Source organism: Elgaria multicarinata, chromosome 4, assembly GCF_023053635.1.
Source record: "Elgaria multicarinata webbii isolate HBS135686 ecotype San Diego chromosome 4, rElgMul1.1.pri, whole genome shotgun sequence".
Classification (NCBI taxonomy): domain Eukaryota; kingdom Metazoa; phylum Chordata; class Lepidosauria; order Squamata; family Anguidae; genus Elgaria; species Elgaria multicarinata.
In genome coordinates this window covers 82,379,913-82,407,036 of record NC_086174.1, presented here as the reverse complement: position 1 = coordinate 82,407,036, position 27,124 = coordinate 82,379,913, and the positions used below count along the sequence as shown (strand labels likewise).

The 27,124-nt window shown below is 41.2% G+C and overlaps 1 long non-coding RNA gene across 1 annotated transcript in view; it reads left to right on the top strand.

The window, feature by feature from the left end:
• The first annotated feature begins 110 nt into the window (after window positions 1-110).
• Window positions 111-27,124, top strand: part of LOC134397752 (uncharacterized) — a 74,076-nt gene continuing 47,062 nt past the window's right edge. The window contains exon 1 of the long non-coding RNA XR_010025381.1: window positions 111-194. This is a non-coding gene — a long non-coding RNA (uncharacterized LOC134397752). The remainder of the gene's footprint in view (window positions 195-27,124) is intronic.

The window sequence follows — 27,124 nt, the reverse complement described above, 5'->3', positions numbered from 1 at the left end:
AGACCATAAACAGACAGGCCGGTAAGATAACTTTTTGGAGCTCTTGGTAACTCTTCGAAACAGAAAGATGATGTTTATTTTCTAAAAGGCCAAATTTATGGTTTTCCACAGCCTTCAATTGGAGGGGTTTTCTCCCCCCGTGAGAAAGTTTTTGAGGATGAATATTCTATAATTGACGGTTTAACCTGATATGGGTGAGTGATTTTTAGGCTGAATTTGAAATGAGTTCTTGGATTTTATAATTATAGAGATATCTAGACTAAATGTGATGATTATATAAATAGTATTATCTTATCTCTGTAGCGTTTGTTCCGAGGAAGCTTGAGCAGCGAAAACGGGAAATTTATTGCAAAATCCTGTCTGTTTTTGTTGGGTGCATAGTCTTATAGTAGGAATATCATTCCAATTATTGGTTTATTGCATTATAGTACCCAACACCACTATTGTTTAACAACTATGGGATACATCAGCTTTTTTTGTAATTTTTGTATAATGATGAATGGGTTTCTTGTTAATCATCTCTCTCCACTAGTCGTTTGGGTAGTTGTGTGTGTTCAGGCACCTTATATATATTAGTCATTTAAAAACTACTGCCTTCTATTTGTGTACCTTCCACAAGGCACCACCCCCGGATTGACCCTGGATTGGCCCCAGAGTGCTGTCAGACAGCAGAAACACTGTGCTGATGTCGTTCTGATTGAAAAAGTCAGGATAAATCCCCGACTTTTACAAACCACAGCATTGCGGGAAATCCCATGGTGGCTGCAAATCCCCGTGTATAGACAGCCTCAAGGAAGGGCTCATCGCGTTATATCCAGTAGGGTGTGTTCAATATTAGTCAAACCTAAGTCCCATTCATTTCAATGAGTCTAAGTAGGACTAATATGGGATACAACCAACAGGTGGGAGATTTTGTAGTATCTACCCTATGGAATCCCGTTTCAGGAAAAAAGCAAGTATTACAAATATGTGACCATATGATGGAATATTTTCCAACTTGCTCACACTGTCCCTAAGTGTTTCACATATGTATGACTTGGGCTAACTTTACACTGACTGGTTTGGCCTCATGGTGGTCAAAGTCCCCGCTTTAGTACTTCAAACAATTTGTGTAACGTAAGAACTTACTGTTCTGAACTTATTACTGTTGCCAGAACTTAACGAAATCATGCTTTATGGGTCAGATGATCTAATATTTTTTTCTTTGTTTTTCCTTTGTATGTGGAGAGAGGAAAAAATGAGCTAACAGTGCAAGTTGAAAGATAAAGAAAATACTGAGTGTCTTAATAGGAAAGTTGGTCCTACCAATAGTGGTGTCTCAAGGCCGAGCCCTAGCTGCACCACTGCCTACAGAACGAGAAACACAGACCAGGGCAGTATTGAAGTGCACTGATAGCTGTTGGGACACATTCCATATGCTGCTCTCAAAGCGTTATTTCCTGCTATGTATTCCACATTATCCAAAATACCGCAACAAATGTCATTGTGTGTCCTATGAAATATAAATGCGCAAGAGGGATATAGTGGCAGGATCTACACTACTGCTTATAACGGTTTATAATGGTTATGACAAATGTTTATTTATTTATTTGTTACATATATATACCGTCCCATAGCCGAAGCTCTCTGGGCGATTTACAAAAGTTTAAAACAGTAAACATTAAAGAAGTTATACAAAATTTAAAAACAACAGTATAAAAATGACAGTATCCATTTAAGGATACTTTTCAGGCCCAGGACACATTACATATACCGTTTTAAAAGTGTTATATCCTGCTTGGTGAAGATCACCCCATACACCATGATGGGTTCGTAATGATTTGGTACAAGGTGTAGATCTAGCCTGAAGGAGCCTCACTGTTGGTGCAATTCTTCCTTGTAAGTAAGGAATAATTTTTAATCTTACAGACTCTCCTATTAACATGAGTTCCTTTTGTATCTTTCCTGTATTGAGACTTAACTACACAGCATTAGGCCAGTCGTGAGACAGCCTCTGGTACCTATAAAACCATCTTTAATTTCCCTCGAAATGTGGATGAGATCATATGCTCTATTTACAGAACTATCTCTGGGCTGGTTTGAGCAAACTCTCGTCTACGCATGCTTACTGCAGAAAAACCCTTTGTCCGTGCTGGTAATCCAGGCACAGGCACTCATGTCTGAGCAAATCTCTCCTGGGTGCTTGTCTCATCACATGATGCAGCATTATCAGCCACAGCATCACCTGTCACAAGGAAATGCAGTACTGACATGCTAATGCTGCATGCAACTGGATCAGCGCATGGGAGGAAAGCTTCAAACATTGCTTCCCCCAGATGTGACTTACAAGCACAGATAAAGGTTTTTTGGTAGTAACCACAGGCAGTTCATGACTTGTCAGTTGTTACCCAAATAGCCTTGAGATATTTTAATATTTATTTTCAGTTGTAAATATAATTTAACTGCTTTATGAGCAATGCATAATGTCAACCCATCATAAGTTGCTTATTTTATGTACTGAGAAACATGCTAGATCTGTAAGATGAGCGACTCTCAGTTGTGGAAGAGAATGACTAGAACTATCCTATGAAAAATTACCAAAGTGTCTCATCTCCTTTTGTGAAAACCTTAGGCAAGGAAGTTGAGATGTTATGCAACAACTGGCAAGGTACAAATGGCCTCTCATGTTGTCTTTTGATGTTCTAGATATTTACCCACATCTACCTATGCCTGGAGTACTGTAAATATCGTAAAAGAAACCATGGAGAAAATAACCCCTGGCAGATGACAGGAGGAAATGGGCTTTTTCTTGAGAAACATTCCATCACATATAAGCCAGATTGAAAACATTTGGGTGTCTGAATTACACACTCTCCCATTAGGGAAGGATGGTAGCTGTTAATGCAAGGTGTTTTTTAAATATTCAAGCCATGCCAGTGGCTTGTTGTATCATTTGAATATGGGTGGAGGAGGTTGTGATCGGGTTAAACAATGCTTGCATAAAATTAGACCAGGCCATGGGTTATGAGAGGGTTGCTTATTTAAGCCGCAATGGACTGCGGTGCATAACAGCAGCCATTTTGAATAGTCAAGCCATGGTGGCACTCGCCATGGTTTATCATGTCATCCAAATGTGGCAAGGGTGGGTTGTTGGCATGGTTAACTAGCCACCCATAATTCATGGCTGCTTTAGAGTTGTGCATGGTTTTGAACCATGCCAAACCCACCCTTGCTAGGTTTGGATGATATGATAAACCTCGGTGACCACCTGCTGTGGCTAAAATATTCAAAATGTCCACCAGCATGCACCACAACCCATTAATTAAATAAGCCATGGTGGGCTGTGGCAATTGTATGAACAGTGGAAATGTTGATGGGAATGCTTTTGGCCAGCAAGCTGGAATTGTGCATTGCCAGGTTTGGTCTGGGTAGAACTGAGGGGTTGTTCTGACCATCCACTATTTTTTATCTAGCGGGATCCCTACCTGCTCTCTCCTACCTTTTAGGCACAATGGAGACATAGTTCTTCACTAAATTAAGAGAGTGAAGAAATCAGCCCTTGGAGCTTTCTCTATTGACCTAAGTTGAAGCAGCCAAAGTTGTGGTATATAACAGTATTTTAGAAACAGCTCCTACACGTTATCAAGCAGATAACAAGTCTTGCTATAGAAGAATCTGCAAAAGAAAGTCTCACTAACCATCAAAGTTCCTTGAGAGTGTGAACAAGCAGGAATGATCCAGTAGTAGACACTGTGTACTTGAACTTCACAAAAACTTTTGACAAAGTCCCTCAGCAAACACTCATCATGAATAAACTTAGCAGCCATGTTAAGGATCATGAGGAAAGGCATCAGCAATAAAACTATTAATGCCTTTGTTTGACTATAGTATAACCTTATTTGGAAATAGGATAGCTACTTCAGAATTGCTGAAAAAGAGGACACACATCACTAAAAAAGAAAACAAAAGGGATACTGATTTCCATAAAGGTTGCATATGCTAACGCATAGGTGCAAATTTAGAAATAGTTATAATTTAACTGGAAATAGACTACATCTCACCATGGTGGGGAAGACTGTGACCAGGTGAGCTGTGTGCCCTGCTTGGCCTGCTGTCCAGGTGTAGTTGATGGGCAACTTCAAGGCCTTGCTCTTCTTTCTGATGGTTCTTTACCTTTAAACCAGACTTGGACTGGACAAACCTTCAAAGAGAGCAGGCTTTCAAAATAGAGGACAATCATCTGGCAGCCCTTCAAACAGAGGGCTCTGTGAAAGGGGAGACATGGACAGCTTATTTGGAATACTATGTACCGTTCGATTGCTGCATTTCAAATAGGATATTGTAGAATGGGGGAAAGTGCAAAAAAGGGCAAGCAAAATGTTTAAGGGTCTCGAGCAACTCCCCTACGAGGAAAAGTTACAATGGTTGGGGCTTTTTAGTTCAATCGCAGCTTTTAAAGCTCAGCTAAAAACTTTTATTTTTTCTAAAGCTTTTAAAACTTGATTTTGTTCTGACTTTTATACTGTTAGTTTTACTCTACCCTGTGCCTGTTTGGTGCATTCTCTTCCCCTTATTGTTTTATTATGATTTTATTAGAATGTATTGTAAGCCTATGTGGCAGGGTTTTGCTATTTTATTGTTTTACTCTGTACAGCACCATGTACATTGATGGTGCTACAGAAATAATAATAATAATAATAATAATAATAAGAAGAAGAAGAAGAAGAAGAAGAAGGCAAATAATAATGCTTTATCAAAGCATACATTCTTCGCTCATCAAACTAGAACCCGAGCTGATCCCATGAAGTGGAATGAGATTCGGGAAAGATAAACAGTGCTCTTGTTCACACAGCCCATGATTCAACTATAGAATTTCCTAGCATAAGATGTGATGATGGCCACTGACATAGATGGCTTTAAATGGGGTTTACACAGATTCAGGGAAGATAAGGCTCTCAGCGGCTGCTAGTCCTGATGGTTATATGCTACTGCCAGGACCAGAGGCACCTGGCCTCTGAATACCAGGTGCTGGGGGAGGGCAGTGGCCCGCTTACCCTGCTTCCGCACTTGCCAGAGCACATGGTTGGCCATTGTGGGAAGAAAACACAGGACTGGATTGGACTTCCTTCTGAATTCAGCAGGGCTCTTGAAATGTTCACAAAACCACCTCTGTTCTCACTTACTATAATAAACTAGAATGAGATGGAAATGTGTAGATAATTGCTCCGTGTTCCATTTCTAGGAAAATAGCTTGTTGCCTGGAGATAGAATAATAATAAAGCCAGCAAATAGTAGAATAAAGCCAGCAAATAGTAGAATACAGCTTTTTCTTGAAAATGACATGGGCCAGTGATCAGAGATTCAGGAGGCTTGATTTGGAAGGTATGCACTAAAAAGATAAAAGACTAAAAAAACAACCAACCTGCACTATAGTTGTCTACCATCCAACAATGCAATGACATTTAGGCTGCAGCCTTAAGCATATACCTGCAAGCATGTCCTAGTGAAACCAATGGAGCTTACTTCTAATAGGCTTGTAGTGTAAAGTCCAGAAAGCTTCAACTCACTGTCCTCTAACCTCTCTTATGCAGATGTGGCACTTGACTGTCCACTTAAGCAGAACTCTGAAGAATGGATGTTGGCTACAAACATATCTAGGGGCACATCTAAACGGGCTCTTTAAATTGGCTTATCTCCTCATTTTCCCGTTGTTCGTCACATGACGCAGCCGCAAAGTCCCAGCAGTGCTGATGTATAGCACTGAAAATGTGCATATTTGTACCTTCAATTATATAATGTCTTTTTCAAAACCTTCGTGTTTACCCTGCTTTATCCCTTATGTGTCGCTGGGATGTGTCTGTAAATTTGGCTTCTGTGGGCGTAGCTTTGAGGGCAGGACAAAGTGCTGTCACGTCTTGCCCAATTCCCACCACACCTCTCACTTCCCATGCCTCTCTCATACCTGCCCATTTCTGCAAGCGAGATTGTAGTTATGGGCACCAATTTCAATGGAAATAAAAGGGCTTAGGTTGGCAGAGCAGTCTGCCTTTGTATTGCATGGGTAGACGGGACCTCACATCACGTAAAGCCCATTTAAAGAGAGAGCACTTAAGGGGGTAGACCGGGCACTTGATTGTATACATGATGCTGCACAGATCGGTAGACAGAGCTGCAATTTCACGTAAGAAATGAAGGTCTTAGACTGGGCACGTCATTGTATAAATGATGCTGTGCAGATCAGTAGACTGGACCACCATTTCATAGAAGAATTGAAGAGAGATGAATTGGTAGATGGGAGTGATCACCATTTTGGATACCAAGGTGTGTGCATCCTGCAGGTATCACTTCCCATCATCTTTCTTTGGGTTCCATCCTTGCTGTGGCTCCTCCTTCCTCTTTCTTGTTTTTGCTTTTTCACTTCCTGTGCAGCACAGCAGTTAGTTTCAGAGACTACAGTCAGTGGTAATGTGTGACCATCGCAAGATACTGGACCATGCTGGCCACTGATGTTGCACCTGGCTGCTGAATCATATCTTACGTGCTTCCTCATTAACAAGGCCCACATGTATGGCAATGAAAGAGCTCAGAGTCCTTGCATAGGATGATGTTATCCCAGCATGCAGATACAAAGAGGAGCTGCCAGAGGCTGTATCATATTTGCAGTGCGAACTAGAGAGACAGTCCCAAAATGGGACTGTAAAAGCCGCATTAACAACAGAGTGGAACTGGCAGAATATGGACCTTCAGTTTGATCAAAATCGTAGTTCTGCCAAGTCAAAGCATTGGAGACTCCTTCTGGCATTTGCATTCTTTATGATGTGCATCCCAGAATTCCACGTTGACAGCTTCCATGCAACGTGGCATGTTAATAAGCTTACTTTGAAGAATGCTAGGGAGTTGCCTTTTGGGGAATGGGGCTGGCAGAAAAGTTAAATACATCTGTTCAATGGCAGAATTCATGAGCCACAGCCAGAAAAGATAATTGACAGAACACAAACTCTATGCCAATTAGATCACAGGGAGATTTCCATTCTACGTAGCCCCAGCAAATAATATAGGAGCATTGCACTCCCCTGTGCACACCAAATGTCTTGTCTGATGTTTTTAATAGCTGTGATAAGAAATACACCCCAATTTTGTTCTTCACCATATATTGCTTAGACTGGATGTAATTTTAATCTCCCGTATTGGCATCAATCTCATTTCTGCAAGATCCATTAAGCAGCCTTCATTTCAAACTGACAGTTAATCCCTAATCACAACCAAATGGCTTATTAGCATGGATACAACGTTCCCTTCTTAAGCTCTTGAAAAAAAAGAACAGGATTCGTTATCCATGCTTTTGAAGAGCTGGGTGAAGCTACAGCAAAATGCCTACAAATGATGAACTGGGCATGTTTAGCCTGGAGAAGAGACGATTGAGGGGAGACATGATAGCACTCTTCAAATACTTAAAAGGTTGTCACACAGAGGAGGGCCAGGATCTCTTCTCGATCCTCCCAGAGTGCAGGACACAGAATAACGGGCTCAAGTTAAAGGAAGCCAGATTCCAGCTGGACATCAGGAAAAACTTCCTGACTGTTAGAGCAGTACGACAGTGGAATCAGTTACCTAGGGAGGTTGTGGACTCTCCCACACTAGAGGCATTCAAGAGGCAGCTGGACAAGCATCTGTCAGGGATGCTTTAGGGTGGATTCCTGCATTGAGCAGGGGGTTGGACTCGATGGCCTTGTAGGCCCCTTCCAACTCTGCTATTCTATGATTCTATGAACCACAGCCATGCCTCAGAATCAAAGATTAGCAATCAACAATATATTAAGTGGGGTGATCGAAGATGGACAAATGACTAATGATCTGTCTTGTCTCCCCAGATGCTTTCTAGGCAATTCATTGTTGTCTTCCAACTAGTTTGAGTCCCATCTTGAACATTTTCTCACGGTTACTTTTCTCTCACACAGTGGCTAATTCTCAGCCCTTTTGGGCCATTGACTCCTCACACAAATACAGTTGACCCCTTTAGCAAAGCTTTACACTCTCTAATGTGCTCTGTCATGCAATCTACCCCAGCCAATCCTGTGAGTGCTCTCTTAGCACCAGCACCACTGGAGGCTTTGACAATATGAAAGAAATGCTGGATTTGGCCTGGATGGGTAGTGCTCCTGGGAGAAGCCAGAAAGTAGTTGCAGGCAACACCCACTGCTTCTGGCCTGAGGAAAATGAGGCCACAATCTAAGAGAGCTGTGTGAAAAATGCTTTGTTTAAATACAATTTAGGTTTGTTTGAAAGGCAGAGTGTGGACTATGGTTTACCAACGGGGAGGTAAACCATAGTCCACACTTAAATGGTGCCTTTTCTAGCAGAATCTTGTGGTACACAAAAGACTATCAAATGTATAGAATGGCATATGTTTTCATGGAATGCTGTCCACTTCATCAGATGAAGGGTTTGGGTTACAAGTATATATACACATGTGGTGGTGGGAATTATAAACAGTGATGCCAAGAAGGAAATGAAATGCAGAAAGCACATGCAGTAATAATTACCTTATACACTGGGGCCATTCCCCAAACCAAAGACCTGTTGGATGACAACACAGAGATCTTTGCATTCAGGAGCTCATGAACACATATAGTGAGGGGGGACAATGACACTTTTGTCCCTGTTCAAGCCACTGGAGATAGAGCTGAACCACTTGAAGAATTGTTGTTCAGGCAGTTTTACAATGCAGGCTGTCTTTGAAGGTCCTTTGTTCCAGGATGGCTACCTTAAAGTTGGCAACGGACATGTACCCCCACTGTTTTTTCTATTGCCTTTTCTAACGTCAGATTTATATCTATTTATTCTTTTGCATAAAGACCAGCCTGTCTGCATTTCATTTCCCTCTGAGCTCATGGTTTACAATTCCCACCACCGTGTGTGTGTGTGTGTGTATATATATATATATCGCAACCCAATCCTTTACGTATCTGATGAAGTCAACGGCAGTCCACAAAAGCTTATGCTGTATTAAATCTATCCATCTCTTACGTGCCATGGTTTTGGTGCAACAGACTAGCGTGGCTTCCACTCTGGAAATTATCTTAGCACAGTACTTAAGGGACTGTGATACTTTGCAACTTTAAATATCAACAGTCCTCATTGAAATGTTAATGAATGGTCAGCTATGCCAAATCTGTAGTAGCTGGGAACTCTTGATTTGAGCAGCAGAGATGGGGGAAGAGACATTCTGAATGCAAGGGCATGTTCACATCTGCCTTCAGAAAGGCTTGGCAGACCTTTATTAAAACTGATGAGCTTCTTTGGCTGCCAAGGTCTTCATTGTCATAAAATTAGAAAATTGTGTCTGTTCAAAGTCAGGAGGCTGGGATTCGTTAAACAGGGTGGCTCTTAAAGAGACAAGCAAATGGTAGTTATCTACTTGAGAAACCATTTCAAAGAGGCATGAACAATGGGGTGACCATATGGAAAGGAGGACAGGGGCTATACTAGAGAGACCAGATGCAAAAGAGGGCAGGGCTCCTGCAGCTTTAAAGAGGGAATTTCACCAGGTGCTGCATGCATACAGATGACACCTGCTGAAATTCCTTTTTCTATACAACTGTTAAAGATACAGGAACCCTGTCCTCCTTTCCATATGGTCACCCTAGTGAACAAGGATGTGGGGAAGGCATAGCAAAAGAACAAAACCTTGGGTTCTGATCCCTTGATCACTGTTGACTGAAATTGGAGCTAGTGGGACAGCATTCTGTTTAGCCTTGGTTCCATCCCTGTGATTGGCTGCTGTAAATACAGGATCTCCAATGTGTTTTTCCCTGTTCCTTTTCTGATTAGATCACATCCACGGATAGGTTAAGGAGATTAAAAAATGAGCAACGCACTTATCCCAGTTTTATGTAATTATAAGGTTTCAGTGCTGAGCACATGTTTAGAAGAAAGTCCTATTAGACTTGGTGGCTCTTACCTCCAAGTAAGCATGTATTGCAGCAAGCTGCCAAAGCAGATACAGCAGGTGCAGCCATTTTCACCCTAATGTGACAAGCTGAGCCTGCTGAAATCCCCCCATCTACACAGCTGTTAAAATTAGTTGACTCTTTTCCTTCTTTACATTTGGACATGCTAACTGATCAGCCTGGCCATTGAGGTAATTTCCCCATTCCCCACAAAACAATTTCACATTTTTAATTACTTGCTTGTCTTAGTTCTTTTCTAAAAAGGTGAAATCAAAAAGTTGCATCTGTGGTACAGGAAATATTATTTTTGAAGTACATTTGTTGCGGTTAAAAGTTTCAATGGTTTGAATGTAATGACTAGATTTCCTTATCTCCTGTTTTTCCTCCTTAATTGTAAGGTTAAGCACTTGGGCAGGATGAGGTTTGCTAGTTTTTATGGTAGTTACCTTCTTTTAAAATTAAAACAAACGAAGTTTTCCTCATCTTGGCATCTCCATACTGAGAAAAACTTATCTGTTGAATATTTACTTGTCAGATCTCTCACCTGTTAAAGCCTCAGTACTCTTGTCAGGTGAAAAAATGGCAATCTCAGACAAGACTCCAGCCCTTCTTAAATGTTTTAAGGCTGCATAGAATTTCAAGCCATTCTGCCCCTTCTATCTGGTTGGTGGTGCTGAAGTGGAGTCATGTGAGGGGAAAAGTTCCCTTCATTTGTTTTTATTAAAAGCTAGTGTTTTCCCCAATGTCTGATCAAGCTAGAATATTTCCTGGTGATGGTCATCACTAGTCAAAGTCACAGAGGCCAGTTCTAATGGAGTGGGCATGGTAGTTGGATGAGCGCTACCTCTCAGACTTTCTCAGAATGAAAATAAAAGTTGGAACTGAACCAGTTAAAAACAGTGACTAGTGTGGTCCAGGCCTCTATGTTGAGATCACATGTCACATCATAGAGTATACCTAACAGACTTTGGCTCCTAGAGCTACCCATAAAATTGCAGGGTGGTATACACGGTCCTCCCTAACCCCCATTTTATCTTTACAAAAGCCCTGTGACGTAGGTTAGGTTGAGAGGTATGGTGCTTCTAGACAGAGAACTCCTAGCATTTTTACCTTTCAGAACGCATCATACAGCTATTCCACCATTCCCTCCTTAACAGATATACTGTGGTAAACACACACATACACACACTCAAGAAGCAGTGCAAAAACACAGGAGCAAAGCAAATGGAAGACAATATCACCTGGACCCCCTGTAAGAGTGTGAGAGAGTGTTACTGTAGCTGGCATGGGATTTGACAGCAGAGTTGCTGATTAGGGAGTATGTTACATCTTTTCTCAGTGAACTGCATTGGTTTCTTGGCAGGCTACAGTATGTTCAAGGTGGCCCTAAACAACTTGAGAGCTGGCTATCCGAGGTAGCGTCTTTTCCCATATCAAGCTGCCCATTCACTAAGATCTCTGGCTCCTGGTTGTCCCATCACCTGTACAGGTACAAGTACATCTGATGGCAACCATGGAGAAGACCTTCTGTGTTGTGATGCCCCCTGTAGTGGGAAAGGCACCATTCTTGATGGTGTTTCAGTGCTTGTTGAAAACACATCGGTTTACCCAGGCATTTACTGATTTTAATGCCTACCTTGGTTGATTTTTTTGTTCTGTTTTCTCTTTGTATTTTAATTGTTTATTGAATGTTGTACAGCACCGTGTGATTTGATAATGAAGGGTGGCATATAAAAAATTGAAATAAATAAATGCAATATATAATAAATAAAACCTCATCTGGAATCATCCTCTGGTTGTGCAGTTTTTACTTGCAAACCTGAGGCAATTTGTGCCTTGCAATTGAATTGAAGGAATTTTGTTCTTTTTTTAAAAAAAAAAATTTTTTCCCCAATCTGATATTCTCCACATGTCTTGGCCTATAATTCCCATCAGCCTCAGCTACCATGACCAAAAGTTGGGTTATGAGAGTTGTTGGTCAAAACATCTGGTGGGCACCAGGTTGGGGAAGGTTAGAATAGCTTGTTTGCTGAATGGACCTAAGACTGCAGTCATATGCCCACTTACTTGGCAAGTAAGCCATTCTGAACTAAATGGGACTTACTTTTGAGTAAACACGTACAGGGTTGCTCTGTAATCTTTTGCACACATATCTGGAAGTGAGCTTCTTAAATCATTTACAAAACACATAGGATCGCACAATTAGTTGCCTTATGTTGATCCATAAATATGATAAGGAACAATATGTGCAAGAAGTTAATTCTTTAAAAATGTCTATTGTCAGTTTCAAACAGGTTGTTAGGGAAGACAAACATAACACTCTTTACTAACCTGGTTTTGTCCTGTTGCATTGCACACAGGTGACATGGGAGAGCAGAGCTTGGTAATGCCCTGGAGCACTGTTACTATATAACTGAAAAGCTATGTCAGGCAATAAATTTCTGAACTCTTACAGACTCCTAAGTTCTCCCTGTGTGTGGGTGTGGGTGTGCGTGCGCATTTAAAAGTCAGCTGGAGTTCTTGTAAAGAAAAGGGTTTGTCTACAGCTGATTCTTTTTTCTTTTCTTTTTTACAGACAATCAGACATTGGCCCCATTCAGAAGACACCTTAAACCATGGCTTTAACCATCGTGAATAAAGCAAAAAGCCTTTAAGCTATGGTTTAAGGTGTCTTCTGAACATGGCCTGGCTTTCTGGCTTAAGCATCGTGGCTAAAACCATGGTTTAAGGTGTCTTCTGAATGGGCCCACTGAAAGTGCTATTAAGGGACTGTTTTATCCAGTATCCTAGGTTTTGTCTTGTGCCTGATTAACACTCTGTTTCTCCATAGTAGCTCGTGGGGCAGGCACTAATTCTTCTCTCCCATATTGTCATTTGTTCATGTTTGGATAAAATATTTGCCTAGGTGGATCACATTGAAGGATAGGGAAGGAGGTGGTACCTTTATCTGATGTATTTCACCAGATGCAACTTGTCCTCTATAGGTGAGAAAAATGCATTTGCATCACAATGGTAGCCATTTCCCCTTTTTCAAAAGAAGGTTTTCAAGCATAATTTGCGTGTGTACTGCCCTTTTCATCATTATCAAAGCTTTCCTGTTATTTAACTAGGCTCTGTTTTGCCCAGGATGATAGTTCCACCAGAAGCACGGCACCTATGTGGGGCAGGATGGTGCCCCATTTTTAAAAGTAGGCACGTTATTATTATTATTATTATTATTATTATTATTATTATTATTTATTTATATAGCACCATCAATACACATTGGGACCAGTTGAGGTTCCCCTTCATAGCTGCTGCTATATTTAGGGGGAATTTAGGGGAGAGAACAGCTGGATGGGAAAATTTAAACTCCTCTACATGTCTGTGCTGGGCTGACCTGTCTCAGAGAACCCCCCCTTCCTCATGCTTGCTTGAAGGTCAAAAAAAGGAAGGTAGGACCACCTGCCTGCTATGTATTTAATGACACCTTCCTATCCCCCCACCCCCATTAGTTGTTTTAGGACAGAAGGGGTTATTTGCTTCTGACCTTGAACAACCCTATTATTTTACAATCCTACTTCACAACTTCCTCTTCTTGTGTGTGTTTTGTGTCAAAATGATTCAGTGGCTGGGTACGCAGGAGCAATTACATATATTCAGCATTATGTATTTATTTATTTTAAAAGCAACCCATCATCCCCAAAGGATGAAGTACATCAGCACAGAAAATGTGACCAATGGGACATATGTAAGGGATCCATGGAAAGGAAGCTTCCAAGGGCCTTTGGAGCATCTGACACATGAGGCATCAATTACACAGCCGAGATTTCATCTTTTGGCTTGGGCTCCACTACATTTTGGGGTATCTCTTCGCTGAGCTTAAAAAGAAGTGAGTTCTTATTTATTTAGTTAGTTATTTTATTATATTTCTATACTGCCCATTTAGCTGAGTTCATAACAGGTGGTTACTTTAAAGAGCGAAAGAAAAGAGATTGGTGGGATTACTGTATTGACTGTTGGCCCATTTAAATGGGATGGTGGCCACATTCAATGTTCCTGTGGGGTCAGGCCCCTGCCCATATATATTATGTCATGTTTTCATTTCAGCCATCTCTGTCCCAGGCAACACCCTGCTGGCATGCAGATGCTGCACAGGTACGAGCTGGCTTACAGGTGAACATTTTAAATACAATGCAAGCTATGTCAAGCACCTACATAGGTAAATGTTTTTCCATGGCTGGTGACTCATTTAAATCTCTCCTACCATTCAGCTATGTGAAGCTTTTGTTTCCTCTATGTTTGAACTGAGGCCTTGCTGAAAGGTTCCTTTGTTGAATGACAGTCCTTGTTATGTTTTATTAATACCATAATGTGGGAAGCTTCAGTGCACAGTAAACATTAGCCAGATGATATCCTGTTCTCCTAGTGTTTCTTATGCCAGGGTGTTGGGCTTCTCTAAGGAGCAACAAGACTTCTTTCAGAAAAAGAAATAGGCAAGTTTAAGACAGGTAAAGGATTGGGGCAAAAGAGGAACAATACCTGAGGCAAAAGAGGAACAATACCTGAGGCAAAAGAGGAACAATAACATCAACATGGAAACAAATGTTCCTCTGAAGACTTTAAAAAGAAATCTGTATCTGTGTATCCTCAAAAGACTTTAGCAGAAGTAATATTTTTCATGTTGCGGGAAGAGTTATGGTGCTTCCAGACAGAGGGCTTCTAGCACTACCGCCCAGATGACATTGGGCAGCTCTTCCACCTTCCTCTCCTTAATGCAGAAAAATAGGGGGCAAACATGGGGGACGATCTTATCTGGACCCCTGAAGACCTCCATGAATGAGGCAGGGCCACGGTGTGATAAAAGCCTAATCTGGAAGCACTTTTGGTTTTCATGGCCCTTTGGCCAAAGCATAGAGCTTGCAGAGAGCGCCCTGTTTTGGTGGCAGACCTGAGAAAGGGACACTCTTCAAAGGGAACAAAGCTTCTGATTTATAAAAGGGAGTGGCATGTTTAAGAAGTTGGGGGGAAAGTTCTTCTCTTGCCCTGTGCTCTCCCATCTATTTCTGTTAGGGCTGTGCAGGGACACCCCCCCCCCAACCTACTTTGGAGGCCGATTCAGAGCTTCTGAATTGGCCCTGATCCATCTCAGCCTGCTTCAGATCTTGATCCGAAGCAAGATTCAGATATCTGAAGTTGGGTGGATGTTGCTGTTTCCTAGGTGCCTGCTGAGCCACTGCTCAGTAGGCGCCTGGGAAAGCTGGACGTGAGTCCATTGGACTTCTCCCGCACACCCCAAGCCCAGCAAGTTGCTGCCTCCCTCCTGCTGAGCCACCAAGACCTACGTGACCCATCTGCTTGTGTCCGGTAGCCACCTGTCCTGCATGAGAGCTGCTATTTTTAAAGAAATGGCCCTCTACGGTTGCCATTGTTTGCAACAATAGATCTACAACAGTATAGAACTCCCATCTTCCTTATAAATGGTGGCTCTTATGCAGGATGTGTGGCTGCCAGGTGTGAGCAGACAGGTCAGGTATGTCCTGGTGGCTCAGTAGGTGGGGGACAGGAGCTCACCATCACCCTGAATCAGGCCAAACTCACTGTGAACTGCATCAGCCCACTCCAGGCCTGATATGGATTTAGACCAATGTGGTCCAAATTGCCTGCTTTGGCTTGAGATATGGATCAAGAACCAAAGTAGTGCACAGCCCTAATTTCTGTTGTCCTATTGCCACTTATTTTCTAATTGGAATGTCCTCTCAGATCTGGGGTGAGGAACATATGGTCCTCGAACTCCCATCTACCCCAGTCAGCATGGCCAAATGGACAGGGGTGATGGGGATTGTAGTCCAGGAACCACTGGAGGGCCATAGATTCCCCATCCCTGTTTAAGGTGAAGAAAATATGTAGGAAAGATACAACTACATGTACAGTTGTACATACCTGTACATACATTCACCATAATATGTGGGGGTTGGAAGAAGGGACACTCTTCCTTGTCCATGTATTTATCATGACATTTCTACAGGGTTACCTCACTTATCAATTGATGTGTAAAACAACCACAAACCTAGAATAGGTTTGTGGCATCACTCTAACATAGGGTGGCCACTTAGCCTCACTCAAAAAGAGGAAATGTATCATCCATATTTGCATAACATTTGCATATGCTAATTTATACATATCAAGGCAAATTAAGAAATAATTACTATAATTTAAACAGAAATACAATACATATCACAATAGTGGAGAAGACCTAGGGATGGGTGAACTCCCCTGAGTTCTGCTTGCTGGTTGTCCAACCCGGGCACGCATGTGGGGCGAGCCACCAGAGGGTCCACAGGGGCCTGGCAAGAATTTGTGTCTTTTTTTTCTTTTCTTTTTGAGCACAAGCTGCAATTTGTGCGAATTCGCAGTTGGGAACTTTTACAGAAATGGTGATTTGTACAAAATCTCAGTCATAAATAGCACAATTTGTGTAAAGGACCATTTGTGCCTGCATTTTAGCACAAAATGTGCTATCTACACCATTATTTTTGCAGATCACCATTTCTGTAAATATTCCCTACCACGCATTTGCACAAAGTGAGATTTACACACACACAAAGCAGGAAAGTGTGAGCTTGCCCAACTCAGCATGTGGCGAATTGAGCCGGCTCCATGAGCTGGAGTCCAGGGGACCAAGCTGGCAAAAACTTGCTGAGTTCCACCCGCAAAACGGACTCCTCTGACATCCCTACTTGTGTATCTATTCGGTGTGTTATCCAGGTGCTTATTGATGAAGGGCAACTTCAAGGCCTCTGCTTTCCTGCCTTATGGTCCTTGACTTTAAAGCAAACTTGGAATATAAAGCCCATCAAATACAGAACACCATCAAATAAAGGCCTATCCTCTGACCGCTCTTTGAATAGAGGACCGCCACCTGCTGTCTAATATGTAGGCTTTAAAGGACTCCCTGCTGCAACAGAATTAACTATAGAGTAACACTGACATTCATAATGCTTGCTGACAGCACATGATTTAAAGATCGCAAAGAGAGCAGCAGCCTGTGATGTGTATGATATGAAGTCTCTAAAGACATGAACGCAAGTTGCCTTTCCTTTGCATTGACTCATACAAGTTACATGTGACTTAAGTGAAATGAAAGGCTACAGGGCCTCTCCTTCCTCTTGGGCGTTCTGAATATTTCAAGGTTATCAGAGGTTACACAAACAAGTTGTTAGAAAATGCTTCACGTAGCTCTGAACTTGGGAAATGGATAAGCCAGCCATTGTCTTTATTACCACGATATGTATCCTTATTTATATATGAACATAAGAATTGCAGAGACCCCAACATACATTCCAGTGAACGGGATGGCCACACCCCTCTTGTTTGTCCCTAACACTCAGAATGTGTTTTTGGGGATGTTGAGAGGCTGCTGTGGATGCACACTGAGTGATGTGGCAACCATGTGGGTCTTCTACCTCTCACCAACAGCACCACCATCTCCACCCTGCCAGGCTGTGAGTCCTTTCAAGCCCCTCAGGCGCTAATATGGAAGCCAATATTTGCCTGAATAGGGCCTTTATCTCATTCTTTTGAAAGCCACCTAAGCTAGGGGCCACCGTCTTGCTGATATTGCATGCCACTAATTAATCAATTAAAAAGATCTGCCCTAAACCCACTACAAGTCACTGGAGCACCTAGAGTTTTATTCTTATAAGACAGGGAGAAAAACATCTCCTTAACCACCATTCATTCTCATTCTAATTCTCTCCCTCCCTCCTTCATTGTTTATAATTATTCACTGTGTAATTATGAGAATACCATTAATTCCATCCACCTTCAGTAAGGTCAATAAGGTACATTTAGACAGCCTACAGCGTGAGTTTTAAACCCAGATAATCTCTTTCCCATCAATTACTGAAATGTGTGCCAGGAAGTATGGAGGACAAATGGTATTAACAGTAAAGTATTCAGTTGTTATTGGGTTTTTAAAAATGTTTTCAAACATAAATGGGGGAAAATAATCTCAGATGAAATTGCTAATGACTCACTTTGGTGTGACTTGGAATGGTGGAGGACTTAGACAGTACTATTGAATGTGATGGAGCCGGCTGCATTCTAATGCTAATAGCTTTGTTTACTCATCAGGGTTTAATAGTGCTCTAAGGAACATTTCTCTTCGTTAAAATGGGCAGGTGGCTCTGCCTTTGTACACTCAGAGCCAACTTTGGGGTACACCATACACCCATGTCAGATGAGGTGTGAATATATGATATAGTGCAAACTATAATCAATCAACCAATATCTGATTGGAGGCAAGAATCGTGGATGTTGAATTCTCTCATATTCTAGGCTCCAGCCACAGAGGTCATCCTCCTTCATATAGCTGTAGGGCAGCATGCTCTGGCCAGCTGAATCAAACAAGAGTCCCAGGGCCTGTGGAAAATAGCTTCCTGTGCCTCTCAGGATAGGGTGACCATATTTTGGAAACCAAAAAGGAGGACAACATGGTCGCCCCCAAGGGGGCGTGTCCAGTACCAAGGGGGCATGCCCACCTGAACATAGCCTTGGTCACATATCTGATTTTACAGCACACATTTAAGACAAATCTGTTCTACATAACATCTTAATGTTAAAATCACTGAAATAAAGAACAAGTGAGAGATTCAAGGTATCTGAAATTAACTTCACTCACTCCTACTTTTGTAGGTTTTGCTGTACTTTGAAGCTTTTGCTATACTCTGTGTGTTACATTCTCCCCTTCCCTCAAATATCTTTTCTGACTGTATCTTCACTCATTGCAAGCTGCTGTTGTTGTTAACAGGGTTTGCTACTGGCCCCAGATCTGTTTCAAATATGGTATGGCTAAAGCTCTACCTAAAAGCTTTCATGGTGCCAGCTTTCAGCTCTTTATCTTTAAAAATGACAGCTTAAAAATAATAATTTTAAAACCTCATTGTTTAAAAAATTCCTAAAAAATCAACGGATCTGTTTCAAATTTGGTGTGGCTAAAGCTCTACCTAAATCCTATCATGGTACAAAGTTTCAACTCTTTATATTTAAAAATGATGATTTTAAAAATTATAATTTTAAAACCTCAATTTTTAAAAAATCCCTAAAAAATCAATGGATGAATGGATCTGTTTCAAATTTGGTGTGGCTAAAGCTCTACCTAAATCCTATCAGGGTACAAAGTTTCATCTCTTTAACTTTAAAAATGGCGATTTTAAAAATAATAATTTTAAAACCTCAATTTTTAAAAAATTCCTAAAAAATCAATGGATGAACGGATCTGTTTCAAATTTGGTATGACTAAAGCCCTTCCTAAGAGCTACCATTGTGCCAAGTTTCATGTCTTTATCTTAAAAAATGACGGAGTTATAAGTATTTTTGTTAACTCCCATTAGAGCTGCTCTTTGAAAAAAAAAATCCGGATTTCCCCTCCCCTCCCGGATTTGCCATCAAAAACCCGGGCAAATCCGGTCATATGGTCACCCTATGGAAGAACATCATGGCAAGCAGTAGGCTAACCCCACCCTATTTATCAGTTAGAGAAGGAGGAGCAGTAGGGACTATGGTTCATCCCTCCCTGCCAGAAGGAACATCTATATGCACTTTGTAACTAAGAACTAGTACTTGACAAAATTTGCTTTTTTCCTTCCATTTCCCCTCTTTCTTCCCTTTCCTCTTGTGTTGTATATTTTAGATCTTAATCTCGAGGGCAGGGACTGTCTTATTACTGATCTTTCTAAGCCACCCAGTGAGCTTTTTTCATCCAAAGAGTGGGTAAAAATGCTTTAGATAAATAATAACATAAATATGATGCTCACTCAGTATAAATCTTACTGGTCAAGACCCAAAATTAATCCAAGCAAGTGGCCCTACATCAGGGGTCCCAATAAAGCTCTCTGTTCCTTGTCCACTTCAAAAATATTTTTTTAAATAAAAACCTTGGAAAATATTAGTGCAGTCTTCTTTCTGTCTCCCTCTCCAACCTTACTACTCCTACCCTCCCACCTCTTTTGCTCACTGTTTCTCCCCCTCCTAGCTTCTAGCCTTGCTCTCTCTCCACCTTTTTGCCTTGCTGTTCCCACCCCCAGTCTCTAGCCTCACTATTTCTCTCTCCCACCACACACCTCTTTAGCTCCCTTTTGACTAACCAGCCCCCCATGGCAGCCATTTTGTGACTAGCTACATCCTCTATGGGAGCCATTTTGTGGTGGTGCCCACAGCAGTTTCTCAAATTCCCAAATTTGCCCACATGTCCAAAAAGCTTGGGGACCCTTGTCCTAGATGTTCATCGTAATTGTGTTAGGCATTACCCTCTTGGGTATCTGAAGTTAAAAGGCTAAATCTTCCTCAAATCCCCCTCCCCCCTAACCCATAATTGGCCTGCTCCTTCTCTGCTAGTTCCCATCAATACCTTTCTTGTTCTGTTTAGTCATCTCCTGAGGCCATGGAAGGAGGAAGAAATGCTTCCAAGATGATGTCAGGTATGTATCTCTTCAGCCAGTTCTTTAAAACAGTTTGACAAGATGGAGTCTGTCCATTGGTGTGGTTACATTAGGAGGCTGTGCACAACGCTCATGCCGAGTCGCTCAGGGCTACCTTGGAGTCACCACAATAAGAGACCATAGTTAGGCCCAAAGGCAGAATATTTTGGGCGTTTGTGCATTTTTGTGCAGATATTCCTTTGTATACCCTCTAAGAGAAAATGGGAATACCCATTTACACTGGAAATGTCTCAATATTTTTAGTGCCTCCAATTTTCAGTGCAGCTCCTACAGAAATAAACCCTAGTGGAGTGAGCCCAGAAACGACAAACTTCAGTTCACTAACTGTCTGTGTATCTCAACCCCATATGCTGCCCAACACAAAACAAACCCTACAATCACACATACTGAAGTGGCACATCTTGAAATAGTGGTTTCAATAAATGTTAAGGGTACTTGAGGCCGGAATCATACTTTCACTTGCTACATTCTAGCCTGGTTCCTACAATCTACCAGCCCACTTCAGTTTTTAAGTTCATGTGTCTTGTTTTAAACTTTAATTTTCGCCTGGGCAGGATCTACACTACTGCTTTAAAATGGTTTATAACAGTTTTGACAACTGTTGCGGCCCAGGACACACTCCATATACAGCTTTCAAAACGTTTTCAGAGTGTTTTTATCCTGCTTGGTGTAGATGATTTCTGAAGAGTCCTTTAACTACAAGTTTTGTATTTATCTGGAATAGAGAATCATGTATAGACAAGATTATACAATGTAGTGATACACTGAAGGTACTGTTAAGTGTCTGGGAAGAAGTGTAAACATTTTTTGAGGTGGTGTAAATAGTGTGTGGTTAAGGAGAAATTGCTGCAGAGATTGCTCCTGCCTCAACCAAGCTTTTACAGTGGCTCTTTATTGGGCTAGGAGGCACCTGCTGTCAATCCATGTGATTCACTGTTTATGTTGAATGTATTAATATAATTGGTGACATAAGAGTGCTTCCAACTGAATGATTTTGTGAGTGACTGGTGCTCTAAATTAGAGCACTGTCATTCATAAACCACATATTTGTGTTGGATGATCCCAATGCTGTTCCAAATTGGCTATCCACGGCCTGCATAGGAAGCAGAGGTACCATCAATTCAAAGCCAACAACTGCTCTAAACCCTAAAACAGGAAGTTTATGTATAGCGAGTACTTCCTGTGACACTTCCTGATCACAAAGCCATCTGGAGTGTCCATGTAAATGATTTTTACTTTTGTAAATGTTTTGTTCTTTTGGAACATTCCCTTCAGATCCATTTCCCATCCTTCTCTGGAAAGAGAAGGAAGGAGGCAAGTGAAAGAACTTGGCCTAGCCTAGCCCTCTTTGCTTTCATCTCCTATCTTGCCTCAGGCTGAGCAGAAGGGATAAAGGTAGCATAAAACAGCTCCCTTCCTTCTCTGACTCTGTCCTGTACAAATTTCGGTTACTGAAGGTAGAAAGTTCCTTGTTGCCTTTTATGTATAATTTTCCATTTTATACAAAAAGCACAGTAGAAACATTATTTTTATTTGCCTGTCCCCTCCCACCCATAGCTTGAAGGCTGGAGTAAAGATTTATCTTTTATTGAATTATTATACCTAATAATAATAATAATAATATTTATTTATTACTCGCCTCTCTCTGGATCGAGGCGGGGAACAACATAGAATACAAAATATTATAAAATACATAAAACTGATTAAAACATATAAAAACTAATACATTATTAAAATAAAAGCCAGACATCTTAAAATTCAACTCGGTAGGCCTCTATGTAAATTCTTCCCAGAGGACCTGAGTGTGCAGGGAGGATTGTACAGGAGAAGGCGATCCCACAGGTAACCTGGACCCAAACCATGTAGGGCTTTAAAGGTAATAACCAACACTTTATACTTTGCCCAGAAACTAATTGGCAGCCAGTGTAATGATTTTAAGGCTGGTGTAATATGGTCACCCCTAGATTTATTTATTTATTTTATTTATTTATTACATTTCTATACCGCCCAATAGCCGGAGCTCTCTGGGTGGTTCACAAAAATCAAAACCATTCAGAATATAAAACAACAGTATAAAACCATAATATAAAATACAATATAAAAGCTCAACCAGATAAAAACAAAACAGCATGTACCGGTGACCAACCTGGTTGCTATATTTTGCACTAGTTGAAGTTTTCGGACTAGGCACAAAGGCAGCCCTATGTAGAGCGCATTGCTGAAGTCGAGCCTCGAAGTTACCACCATGTGCACTACCGTCTTTAGGTCTTTCGACTCTAGGAAGGGGTGCAGCTGGCATATCAGCTGAAGCTGATAGTAGGCACTCCTAGCCATCGCATCTATCTGTGCTATTTGGAGTGGCGGATCCAGAAGCACCCCCAAACTGTAAACACAGTCTTTCAGGGGGAGTGTAACCCCATCCAGAACTGGTTGACACACTTCCAAACCCAGGTTGGGGCCTTTGACAGTAAGCACTTCCGTCTTGTCTGGATTCAGCTTCAGTTTGCTTTTCCTCATCCAGCCCATTACCGCCTGCAAGTATTCATTCAAAGGAGACACAATATCCTTAGCTGACGCTGTTGTCAAAGGTATAGAGAAGTATATTTAGGTGTCATCGGCATACAGATAGCACCCTGCCCCATGCCTCCGGATGATCTTTTCCAGCGGTTTCATGTTGATGTTAAACAGCACTGGGGATAGGACGGCACTTTGTGGTACACCATATGAGAGCTCCTTCTTTGAGGAGCAGCTATCCCCAAGCATCACCATCTGGAACCTCCCTGAGAGATAGGACTGGAACCACTGAAGCACAGTGCCCCCGATTCCCAATCCTCCCAGGCGTTCCAGAAAGATACCATGGTCGGTTTTCTTTTCATGTTTACTCTAGAGTAGGTGCAGGGGCTCCAATCTGGATCTTAAAAGTGCTGCTACCCTCCAAACTAGGGTTCCAGTCTGAATCAGAGGGCTGTGCCTACTCTAGAGTAAAACCAAAACCAAAAACAAGATGTAGTGTCCAGACACACATTTAAAATAATGTCTCTTTTGATTCTATGTGTCTGCAAAGAAGCATTCTCTTCACACATTTTTCTGGTATTCCAGTTTCCTGTACTTATAGTTACATGGCTAGGAGCACAATTTTAAAAAGCTGTCAGATTTCAAGTCTCTTTAAATCTTGAGTCCCTTCCATCATCCTTTTAAAAGTGTCTTTTACACGCCTTCTCTTATTCATAGTAAAAGCTGCTGAAGCGTTTTATGATTGTCTAGAAAAAATGAATTAGTTCCTTTCAGTTGAAGCAGATAATGCTGCTCTTGGTACAAAAATAGATATCTATTTAAGAAAAATAAAAAACACTCACCAAAAAACTCAGCAAGAATTTGGCTGTTTTTAAAGAGGCATATGCTCAAGCAATTAATCCGAGATAAATTGAAAACTAACGAGTCAGAAAAGGGTTATTTTTGTTAACATTTTCATTCCCTGAAGAAATATTTTCAGTAAACATGGGCTTGAAAATTGGGGAAAGTGTGTACAACTTGGGAGCAGCTATCCCCAAGAACTGTTCTTTCCAAGAACAGGTGAACATAAGAAAAGCCTCCTGCATCAGGCCAAATCTAGTAAGCGTCCTGTTTCCCACATGGCTAACCAGATGCCACTGGGAAGCCCACGAGCAAGATATGAGTGCTTCTCCTGGTGTAGCTCCCCAGTGCTGCCTCTGTTCCTGGAGGTGGTAGCTATTGTGACTAGCAGCCATTGTTAGCCTTATCCTCCATAAATTTGTCTGATCCCCTTTTAAAGCCATCACCACATCTTCAGTGCTTACTGGTGCCTGTCCTTCCTCTACACTGTATAGCTGAGTCTAGGAAGCTGTTGGATTGACACTACTTTGGGCAGTATGGGGCATGGTGGGAAATTTAAAATGGTGACTTTCTAGCTTTCTGTCACTGCTGTGAGGCAAAGTAAGCCCATGATCAGGGGTGCACTGATGTGGGGGGAGGAGAGGCAGATTGCACTTAATTCTGGAGCCAGCCCTGCAAGAGCCTTAATTTTAGGGATCTCCTCTTAATCTAAAGCACTTTCTGTCCAAGATCATTATGCCCTCCTTATAGCCTAAGGTGGCTATTTGTGAATTGCAAAACCGAGGACACGCATCACCAAAAAAGAGGATAAAAGAGGACAGTTATTTGCATAACATTTCATATGCTAATTTATATGTACAGATGCAAATTTAGAAATGATTATTATATTTTAAATAGAAATACAATCCATCTCACTATAGTGTAGAAGATGGTAAACAGGTTCCTTGCTCAGTCCGCTGTCCAGGTTCTGTTCTCTTTCTGATGGATCTTTATAGTGGACTTTGGATTGGACATCTCTTCAGATAGAAGATGCCCTCAAAATAGAGGACTGACCTCTGGCAGCCCTTCAAATAGAGGGCTGTCCCCTATAAAAGAGGGCACATGGCTACCCAATGACAATCTGATGTTACTACTTAAAAGATAAATGTTGCTTCTATTTAATTAAACATCCCAATGGCTTATGCCCCTGTTATATTCAATATCATGAACATGAACTGCACAACAATGGTGTTACAGAGAAAAATATAACACACCAAGAATTTTTTTAGATACAATATGTTTTGCTATTTGATCTTTCCTGCCCAGTCTTGGAAGTAGAGAAGCAATGGTTATTTCTAGTTCATGGCCTTTGGATGCTTCTGTTACTTTTTCAGAGAAATCTCTTCTGCTTGCTGTGTACAATCCTGTGATTTAAGAGACATTCTCATGATAATATCTTTACTGGTATCCTCACTGAAGTCAATGCAACTAAACTAAATTAAAGTTTAAGCAATCAAAAGTCTTGTAGCACCTGAGAAGCTTAACAAATGTATTATGGCAGAAGCTTTTTATGGGTATGAAACTCTTATGCCACAATAAATTTGCTCCTCTTTAAGGTGCTACAAGACTTTCTGGTTTTTTTACTGCAATGGACTAACACCTCTAACCCCCTCACCCACCCACCCCCAGTAAATTAAAGTCTATCACTTCAGATTAACAAGGTCTAGGATTTGCCTCTGTATATGCAGTTATATTACAAAGGAAGCAACAAAAATGTAATTATTTCCTTTCTTTATTAAAAAGCCCATCTTTTTATAAAGAATTTTTTTTACAAAGGTAAATAATTCATGCGCTCCCTAAATGTTTGATGATGTGATTTTCGAGTTCTAATTGAAAAACCCTTTGCTGCCTCTTTTAAACAGAACCAGACCGGGGAGCTGCATGGCCCCAGGGATTGCTAATGGGCCTCGTCGCCTTTCAATTCTAGGTCACTGGTTCAGATATAGATTGCGCTAGTTGTGACTAAAATATTACTAGGGAGGGAATTTCTATTTCCTTGGGCACGGATCCCTGCACTACAGTGTACACTAGCCATCTGTCTGAAATGGATAAGACTAAAGACTGATTGGCAGCAAAGATTCCTAAATGGGGTCTTCTAAATGGTGCTTCTGCAGGGATTCAAACACCTGCCTGGAGGAATGCCTGTGTACATGCACCAGGAAGGTCATTGCTTGCTGTAGGATTGGGGCTGATGGATTGAACGCACTTAGGGATGTACGGATTTTGTGAAATATCTTCTGTCTGCGTTTCATGGATTGTCAGGTGTCTTTTCTTCCATTGTACGTGCCTTGACAGAGTCACGTTTTTCCCAATTTTCTGAAGTTGTGCAAATTCGCACTTGTGAAAATGAGCAAATCCCCTGAAAATGTGCATTGTGTGATTTCTCCCTCCCCTCCAGGACTTTGTTTAATTGATTAATTGGTTACATGTTGCAACCATAGAAACTGAATTGACTAGATTTTTTTAAAACCTCTATCAAGTCACCCTTTGGCCTTGTCTTCAGCCTTTCCTTATGCAGACAATGCTGCATTCCCCGGGTCATTTTAAGTCCCATTTTCTATCCCTTCTCCACCTCTGCACTATTCTTCTAGAGTTATGGTAGCCCAAACCATAATTTCATGCAGTATTCTGAATGCTGTCATATCATAAAGTCATTATATATTTATTATATTACTTGCGGTTTCATTTTTAGCCCCTTTCATAAAATTCCTAACATTGAATGTGCCATGTTTTACTGCAGTGGAAACATGATATTGCTTCCAGCGACCTTTCTGCTATGATCCCTTGAGTGGTTTTCAGCTCATCCAGATCCCATAAATATGCAGTTGTATGGGAGAAAAATAGCTTCCATCTGAGAAGTAACCTTTATCCATCATATCCAATTTTATATCTCAGTATTCCCTTAGGAGGTCTTGCTGTCAAACTTAATCGAACCAGTTGATAACCGAACTCAGATATCTAGGGGAGTGAATCTTCTTCTCTTTCACTGGCTTCGGGCATTGCAGCTTGTAACATATAACCAATCTGTCTTTTAACAATGGGTCTTAAGTGTGTGTGTGTGTGTGTGTGTGTGTTTAATCATTTTAGTTAAAGGGCTCAGGTAACAAATTTATCTTATAGATATGCAATAATAATAATAATAGATTAATTTTGAAGTTTGCACAATATGTGAACATTCAAAAAATATGGAATCCCAGAGGGAAAAAAACAGTTAAAAATGAAGGGCCCAAAGTCCACTAAGATGCCATTGTTAATTTAATTTAATGCATTAGATGCATTTAATAGGATTTTAGATTTCTCCTGAAACCCATTCAGGCACTC